The sequence below is a fragment of the Caretta caretta genome, chromosome 19 (assembly GCF_965140235.1).
Source record: "Caretta caretta isolate rCarCar2 chromosome 19, rCarCar1.hap1, whole genome shotgun sequence".
NCBI lineage: Eukaryota > Metazoa > Chordata > Testudines > Cheloniidae > Caretta > Caretta caretta.
In genome coordinates this window covers 883,857-891,288 of record NC_134224.1, presented here as the reverse complement: position 1 = coordinate 891,288, position 7,432 = coordinate 883,857, and positions in this window count along the sequence as shown.

The following is a 7,432-nucleotide window of genomic DNA, read 5'->3' as shown; positions in this document are numbered from 1 at the left end:
GCCCTGTGGGCTCCCGGCGCCTGGGGTGCTCGGCCCTTGTGCCCCCCTCTCCCGGGCTGACGGGTGCGGGCCGGCGCCGGGGAAGCCCATGTCAGAGCCCAACGAGAGCGGGTCCCGTCGGGGGTGAGGGGCCCGGGGCCCACCTGCCGGCGCCCGGGGGCGGCGAGCGCTGCCTCGGGAGGGGCCGCGCCCCGGTTTGCGGGTCTGCCGGGGGGCAGCTGCCCGGCAGCGGGTCTGTGACCGAGGCCGGCGCCGCTTCCGGGCATGCCTGTGGGCGGCTGCGCCCTCCCGCCCCGGTCCCCCGCCCCGGGGCCGCGCGGGCGCGGCGGGAGTCGGGTCACGGCGGGGGCGGGGGCGCCGGAAGCCGCCTGCTGGGGGGCCGGGGGCCGGGGGGCGGCCCGGGAGCCAGAGCACCGGGGGCTGGGGGGCGGCGCGCAGGGGCTCGGGGTCCGGTCGCTCCGGCAGGCGGCAGGCGGGAGCGGGCCTGGAGAACAGCTGGGATGCATCCGATGAAGTGGGCCGCGGCTCAGGCAGGCTGATGCTGAGATAAAACGGGTTAGTCGCTAGGGTGCCAGAAGTCCTCCTTTCGCGGATACAGACTAACACGGCTGCTCCTCTGAAGCTTGTTCAGGGTCTCGCTCTCTCTCCCCCAAAGGTGGGACTAGCTGCTGCGCTCATCAGATAAGTCACTGGTTCTCAAACTTTCCACAGACCACTTGAAAAATCGCTGAGGGTCTCGGCCGACCATAATGATCTTTCCACTGTTCGCTAGCTATTGTAAAGCGCTTTGGATAACAGCACTATATAAAAAAAACCTTAGTAATAATTAATATTTTTTTGTTCTACAGGTAAAAGCACACAACTCACATTTTAATATCAGTAGTCTTACCTTTCTAATGCGATGGACGTGGCCTCTCTCCCCCCACCTTGGCAGCCCCCAAGCTGGGGCTGGGAAGGGGGGGGGGTTCTCCCCTGCCACAGCAGCCACAGAGCTGAGGCTGGGAAGGAGGGGGGAGTCTCTCCCCAGAAGCCACAGCCCTGGAGCTGGGGAAAGTCGCCTCTTTCTCTGGCCGCTGCAGCCCTGCACATCCCAAATTCCCTCCCCCCCTTCTCACCGTACTGGTCCCTTCTACCTACCCCTTATTCCCACCAAGGCCACCACCTCGCCTTACGTGTGCATCTTCTCCAGGGTCCAGGCACCTAATTAGAGGAACCATGCCTGCGCAGCTCCACTAATTGGGGTGGGGGGTGGCCCTTTGTTCTGTTGTGTGCGGCCACCCAGGTGCGCACCTTAGAGGGAACAATCCGCGGACCACCTGAATGGAGCTCATGGACCACAGTTTGAGAACCTCTGAGATAAGTTTTGATTCTCCTAGTATGATGGCATCATTGGCTCTTCTATCTGATTCAGACCTAGTGCCTAAACAAAACTATGAATGGATTTAGTCTCATCCGTTTCCTGTGTGGGATCATTATCTATCTTACACACTGGGGAAGCAAAGGCCCAAGCAGGGCAGTGACTTTCCCTAGGGTCACACAGGGAGTCTGTGGCAGAGCTGGGAGTTGAGCCCATGTCCCAGGCCAGTGCCTCATTCCCAACACTAGGCCCTGCCTCACAGAGGTCACAGGTTTGATTCTTTTCCATAGCAGTGACCACTGGATACGTGCTGTTCTGGGACACCAGACCATGGAATGGGGATCCCAGATCTCTCACAGGAGTCCTCTTCTGCATGGTGGTGCCCCAGGTGGAGGGTTTTGCACCCATAAACTGTACTGTACTGTACCCGTGCCCCAGCTAGCCAGCTTGAAACCCTCGATCCCATCTGGTTATTGCCCTGGTGCATGCAGCCTCTACCCACCTCCCAGGAGGCTTAGCTGAATGAGCTCATCCTACTGCACAGGGTAGAGGTCCAGCAGCAGGGCGGCCTGATCTGCCAATTGTCCTCTTGGATAGAAAACCATGAATTTCTGCCAGGAAAAGCCTTGAGTCCCAGAGCAACTTCTCTTTGCTTTGGCTGCTTAGAGCAGCTGCCCTCAAACCTTCAATTTGTTGTTCCCCTTCATTTATTTCTAGGGGACTGGCCAGGCTTTCTCCTTTGACCATTTCCCATGGTGCAGCGGGGAGCTAACCACCAGGGCATAGTGACTAATCTGCTGTGCTCAGAATTACTGAGCCCCAAAGGTACCCCACAGCTGGGTGGGCCTTGGCCTGGATACTGAGCAGGCAGGTGTGTGTCAGAGCTGGCCTGGCACTCAGTGCATGGCCCTCTGCTGCTGTCTCAGACATGGAAAAGTGTTAGCTTGTGACAAACACTTAAAAATACATGTTAGAGCCTCCTAAAGTGCAGGGATGGGGAGCCCCCATATCAATTTTATGGGGCCATTTGCCTGGGTGCCTTACCTTAAATTGTGCTCAAATCTTTGTAGTCACTTGTAAGCTCTATTTAAGGAGAAATAGCCAGGCTCAGCTTGATATGTGCCCTTGGATCGGGGAGAGGGAGGGAGGGAGAGGAGGTGGGGACAGCTCCGCATGCATGGATTTGCCCGGGCCTCCATGCTGGGGGAGGCAGGGTGTTGAAGGATGTGGAGGCTTGTGGTTTTTCAGAGTTACATTTGTATGGGGCCCTGGCATGTCACTCTGGCCCTTGGGCCCCATCCTTCTCCCCAGGCCGAGGGGTGCTTGCTTCCTCTGTTGCGCTTTGGACAGTTCAGTACCAAGGCTGCTGAGCTCCAGAGTGTGGCGCTCACACTCGCAGCCACACGGAGGGGTTTCAGCAATGCAGCGGAGTCGAAGCCCTCCTGATGGCTGCCGTCCAAGCCACCTCCAGCCCCGTTCTACTGGTTCTCTCCCCATGATTGACCATATATGGTGGCGCAGGCTGCAGGGAGATGCTGCCAGCTGGATTTAGGATCAGGGCTGACCCCAGCTTCGAGGCACAATGACCTTTCTCAAGAAACAAAGGCGAAGAGGAAAAGGGCAAAGTTAAGGGAAGGGAGACTCATCAAATGCTGCATGTGCCCGAGCTTGAGAGCGGCCTCAGGAGGGTCCAGCGAGCTGGGGGGAGGGTGGTGTTTTTGTGTTGGGGAGGAAGGAAGGTGGGGGGAGAAGAGAATGGAGGAGGGAAAAACAAAAATAATCCTATTCCTAACCCAGACAAATCAGCTAGGCTGCTGCTTCTGCTAGTAGAATGTGCCTGGCCCATGCATAGAAGCGACGTACGGTCTGAAATACCCCTGGGATCTCACAGACAATTCCCCCTGCCCTCTGCTCCCCACACACACGTACCCCAGTTCTCCTCCCACGTGCACAGTTTTGCCATCCTCCAACCCAACCCAGCTATGGGGCTCCCAACGACTCACACCAATTCCACCAATACCCAGCCCTCTCCCCCAGACACCCACTCTGCCTGCAGCATGGGATTGCTGAGTGCTAGCAGTAAGAGGAGGGAATACATGGAGTGGTAATTAGGAAATACACCAGGGTTTTTAATTACTCAAATCAATTTTATTCTAAACTAATTGAAAGTGAGGTAAACATCCCGCGTGCTTCAGGAAAGCAGGGGCTGTGCACCCAGCATCCGTGCCAGGGACGGTGCAGCTTTGCCTCCCGGTGCTGTGCAGCGTTTCTAGAGGCTTTGCCTGTGGCTGGGGTGGCACCGTGAGCCCCAGGCCTATGGATCAGTGGCAGTGGATGTGGGCAGCCCGGGCAGGATCATGTAGCAGTTGGGGATTAGCAGTAACAGGCTGCTCTCATCATATGTTGCTTGTAAGAATTCTGGGCACTACAGAGCAGTGCTAACAGACATGCCCCAGGCACTGGGCCAGGCTTAGGGCCCAGCTGCAGTTGGTATCTATGACAGTCCGGGGTGCAGACCAGTGAGGGGCTGTCACCACCTGCCCTGCCTCACAATGCTTTACTGCTGTGCTCCCAACCTGGGCTGCTCTCAGACAGCAGGCAGGGCCCACCCTGAGTGTCTGTGGATAGCCACAGCCCTAGTCAAGCACCTCTAACCCCAGCAGCCTGTCAGCAACCAGCAGCCTTGATTACCACTTGCAGGGTGATCCCAACACACTCCCGGTCCTGGATTTTTCTCCCAAAAGGTGTGTTCTGCACAGTCCAGACAAGTCAGTTGACCCTTTAAGGGGATCACGATACAACAACGTGCCACATTAAACAGCGTTACTCACACAGTTCACAACACTGGATTAGATGTAAAACAAGTTTATTTAACTACAAAGAGAGGTTTTCAGTGAGTGCAAGTAGTAAGGAATTAAAGTCAGCAATGATTACAAAATAATGATACAATGCTTCCTAGTACTAAACTTAACTTCAACTTGGGTCAAGGTAAAATTCTTACCACAGGTTTTCATTGTTGACCAAGTTTCAGGTCAGGTTCTGCTCCCAAGGTTCAACAATAGTTCTCTTTTGTTCTCTTAGGTGAAAGACAGAGATGGACAGGGAGAGAGAACTTGGGGTGGTTTTGACTCTTGCTTTTATAGTTCAGTCACCCTTTGAAAAGCATTTTCCTGAGCGTGACCCCTAGTTAACGTTCTTTCCAGCTGAGAGTAAGGGAGAATGGAGTGTGGTGGAGGAAGGGGGCTTCATATTTCTTTTCACCTGTGTATGCAGAAATGCAGATTTTCTTTGTTGTCTTCTTCCCCCCTCTTGCTGTCCGAGGACTCTGTATATACCTTATATGCAAATGGAGGTAAACACATCCCATTGTTTAAGGCAGGCCTGCTTGACCAGTTCTACCTAATTGGGGCTATGTGAGTTGAACACATGCCTTTAACATCATAAGGTATGTGTATATCATAACTTTACACATAATGTTGCTACATACATGTCACCATATTACTGACCAGTGAGGAGTTAGTTCTCAAATGATTCTACAAAAGACAGATTTTGTACAAAGATTATTACAGTAATGGGTAGGGTGTGAATATAGGGCTGCATTCGGTCACAGGATCAATGCTGTGTAGCTTGTAAAATCAGCTCCTGCTCTTGGATGTACTTGAAAGGCAAGTGCTGGGGCCAGAGAGGGGATGAAATGTCCAGGCCTTGCACTTTGTGTTGTCATTTACAGCTGTGTTGAGAGATTACAATGCAGGGTCAGGTATGTCCCTTCCAGGGCTAATCTACAAATCCATGGACTGTGTGCACCGCAAAGACTCTGTTACATGTATTTATATAAATGTATCATATGACATTGCAACCACACTGTTCTTTTAAAGTCAAGCACTCAGACTTTCAGAAATGCTAGCGTTAAGATTGGCTGTATACTTAATTTGGCCTCCTGGTGCATGTGCACCATGATATAGACTAACTATGGAATCATACACTACTTTTTCCACAGGACCCCTGCTTCATTCAGTGAATGGGTGGTTATTCAATATTTCTTTCCTCATTCAGATTTTGGTCCCTCATGGTATTTAATGCAGGCAACCAAACCCTGTGCTAAATACAAAATGATTTATTTCTTCCTGCACTTAGGATGGAAGAATCCAATGCACTGCTACAGACTAGGGACCGAATGGCTCGGCAGCAGTTCTGCAGAAAAGGTCCTAGGGGTTACAGTGGACGAGAAGCTGGATATGAGTCAACAGTGTGCCCTTGTTGCCAAGAAGGCCAATGGCATTTTGGGATGTATAAGTAGGGGCATTGCCAGCAGATCGAGGGACGTGATCGTTCCCCTCTATTCAACATTGGTGAGGCCTCATCTGGAGTACTGTGTCCAGTTTTGAGCCCCACACTACAAGAAGGATGTGGAAAAATTGGAAAGAGTCCAGCGGAGGGCAACAAAAATGATTAGGGGACTGGAACACATGAGTTATGAGGAGAGGCTGAGGGAACTGGGGATGTTTAGTATATGGAAGAGAAGAATGAGGGGGGATTTGATAGCTGCTTTCAACTACCTCAAAGGGGGTTCCAAAGAGGATGGATCTAGACTGTTCTCAGTGGTAGCTGATGACAGAACAAGGAGTAATGGTCTCAAGTTGCAGCGGGGGAGGTTTAGGTTGGATATTAGGAAAAACTTTTTCACTAGGAGGGTGGTGAAACACTGGAATGCGTTGCCTAGGGAGGTGGTGGAATCTCCTTCCTTAGAAGTTTTTAAGGTCAGGCTTGACAAAGCCCTGGCTGGGATGATTTAATTGGTGTTGGTCGTGCTTTGAGCAGGGGGTTGGACTAGATGACCTCCTGAGGTCCCTTCCAGCCCTGATATTCTATGATTCTATGATTCTTGGCCATTGCTGACTGCTTCATAAACTTTAATGAATTTCTCTTTACCGTACCCTCTGAGCTGCTGACGGTATGTTAATATCGCCATTTTACAGCTCAGAGATTTGCAACCAAATTGTCCGAAGCCGTCACTACGTTTGCGTGCCTAACTTGACACCACTAGGGCCTGACTTTTCAGAGTACTGAGCATTATCTAGCACTTTACAGAGCCAGTGCACCACGGTTTCCATTGACTTCAGTTGCAGCTGTGAGTGCTCAGCACTTCTGCAAATCTGGCCCCACATGTCTTGCACTGGGCGCCCAGAAAATGGGGAACGCACAAAGTAACCATCTGTGAAAAATTTGATTTAAGAGACTTGCCCAGCACCACACAGGAACTCTGCAGCAGAGACAGAGATGGGATCCATTTCTCCAGGGCAGCATTCAACTGCCTTTCTTTTCTTGCAGTCCCCTACTTCATTCACTACATCCCTTCCAACTTCTGCCACAAACGTCCTACAGACAACAGCCTCCTTTACCACACAGCCCTGATTTGCTCCCAGCGCATGGGCTGTCTAGTGCACTGACTGTGTCTGGGGTCCTGTGGAAAAAATCGTGCACAGAACCTGCCATCGGGCTGTGCTGCTCAGAACACATTCTGCTTGGGTTTAACTAGGGCTAGCCCCGGAAAACACTGAACAATGATTCCAGCTGCGTGTAAACCCTCAAGAGAAGCTCAGCGAAGGGCAGCAAATACTGTAACAAGGAGTTCTCACAAAAATGCCCTACCCCTTGATGCACAGATGTGGGAGGGGGCAGTTATGGGAAATTGGTTTCCCCAGATAAACAAAATCATTTTCTCATAGCCAGAACCAAGGAGGGTGGCAAAGAAGCTCGCTCTTATGCCTTTTGGACACGCTTTTACACTGTTCCTGTAAAACAGACAGAGGAAACCAACAGCCGAACCCATTGCTCAGCTTGTGTGAGGGGGAAATGGGGCGGGGCCACCTGAGGCACTTGCATTGGGGTGGAGCCTCCCCCTCCTCCAACACCATGGGATTTTTCACCTCCCAAACAATTGCTGTAGCAAAGACCAACATAAATGCCCAGTGTCGCCTCTGGCAGGCAGGGGTGAGGCCCCGGCAAGGCAGGGCTTCCACTCCTTGTACAGTGTGGGAAACCTGGGAGTCCCTGAGAGCCCTCTCTGGCTCA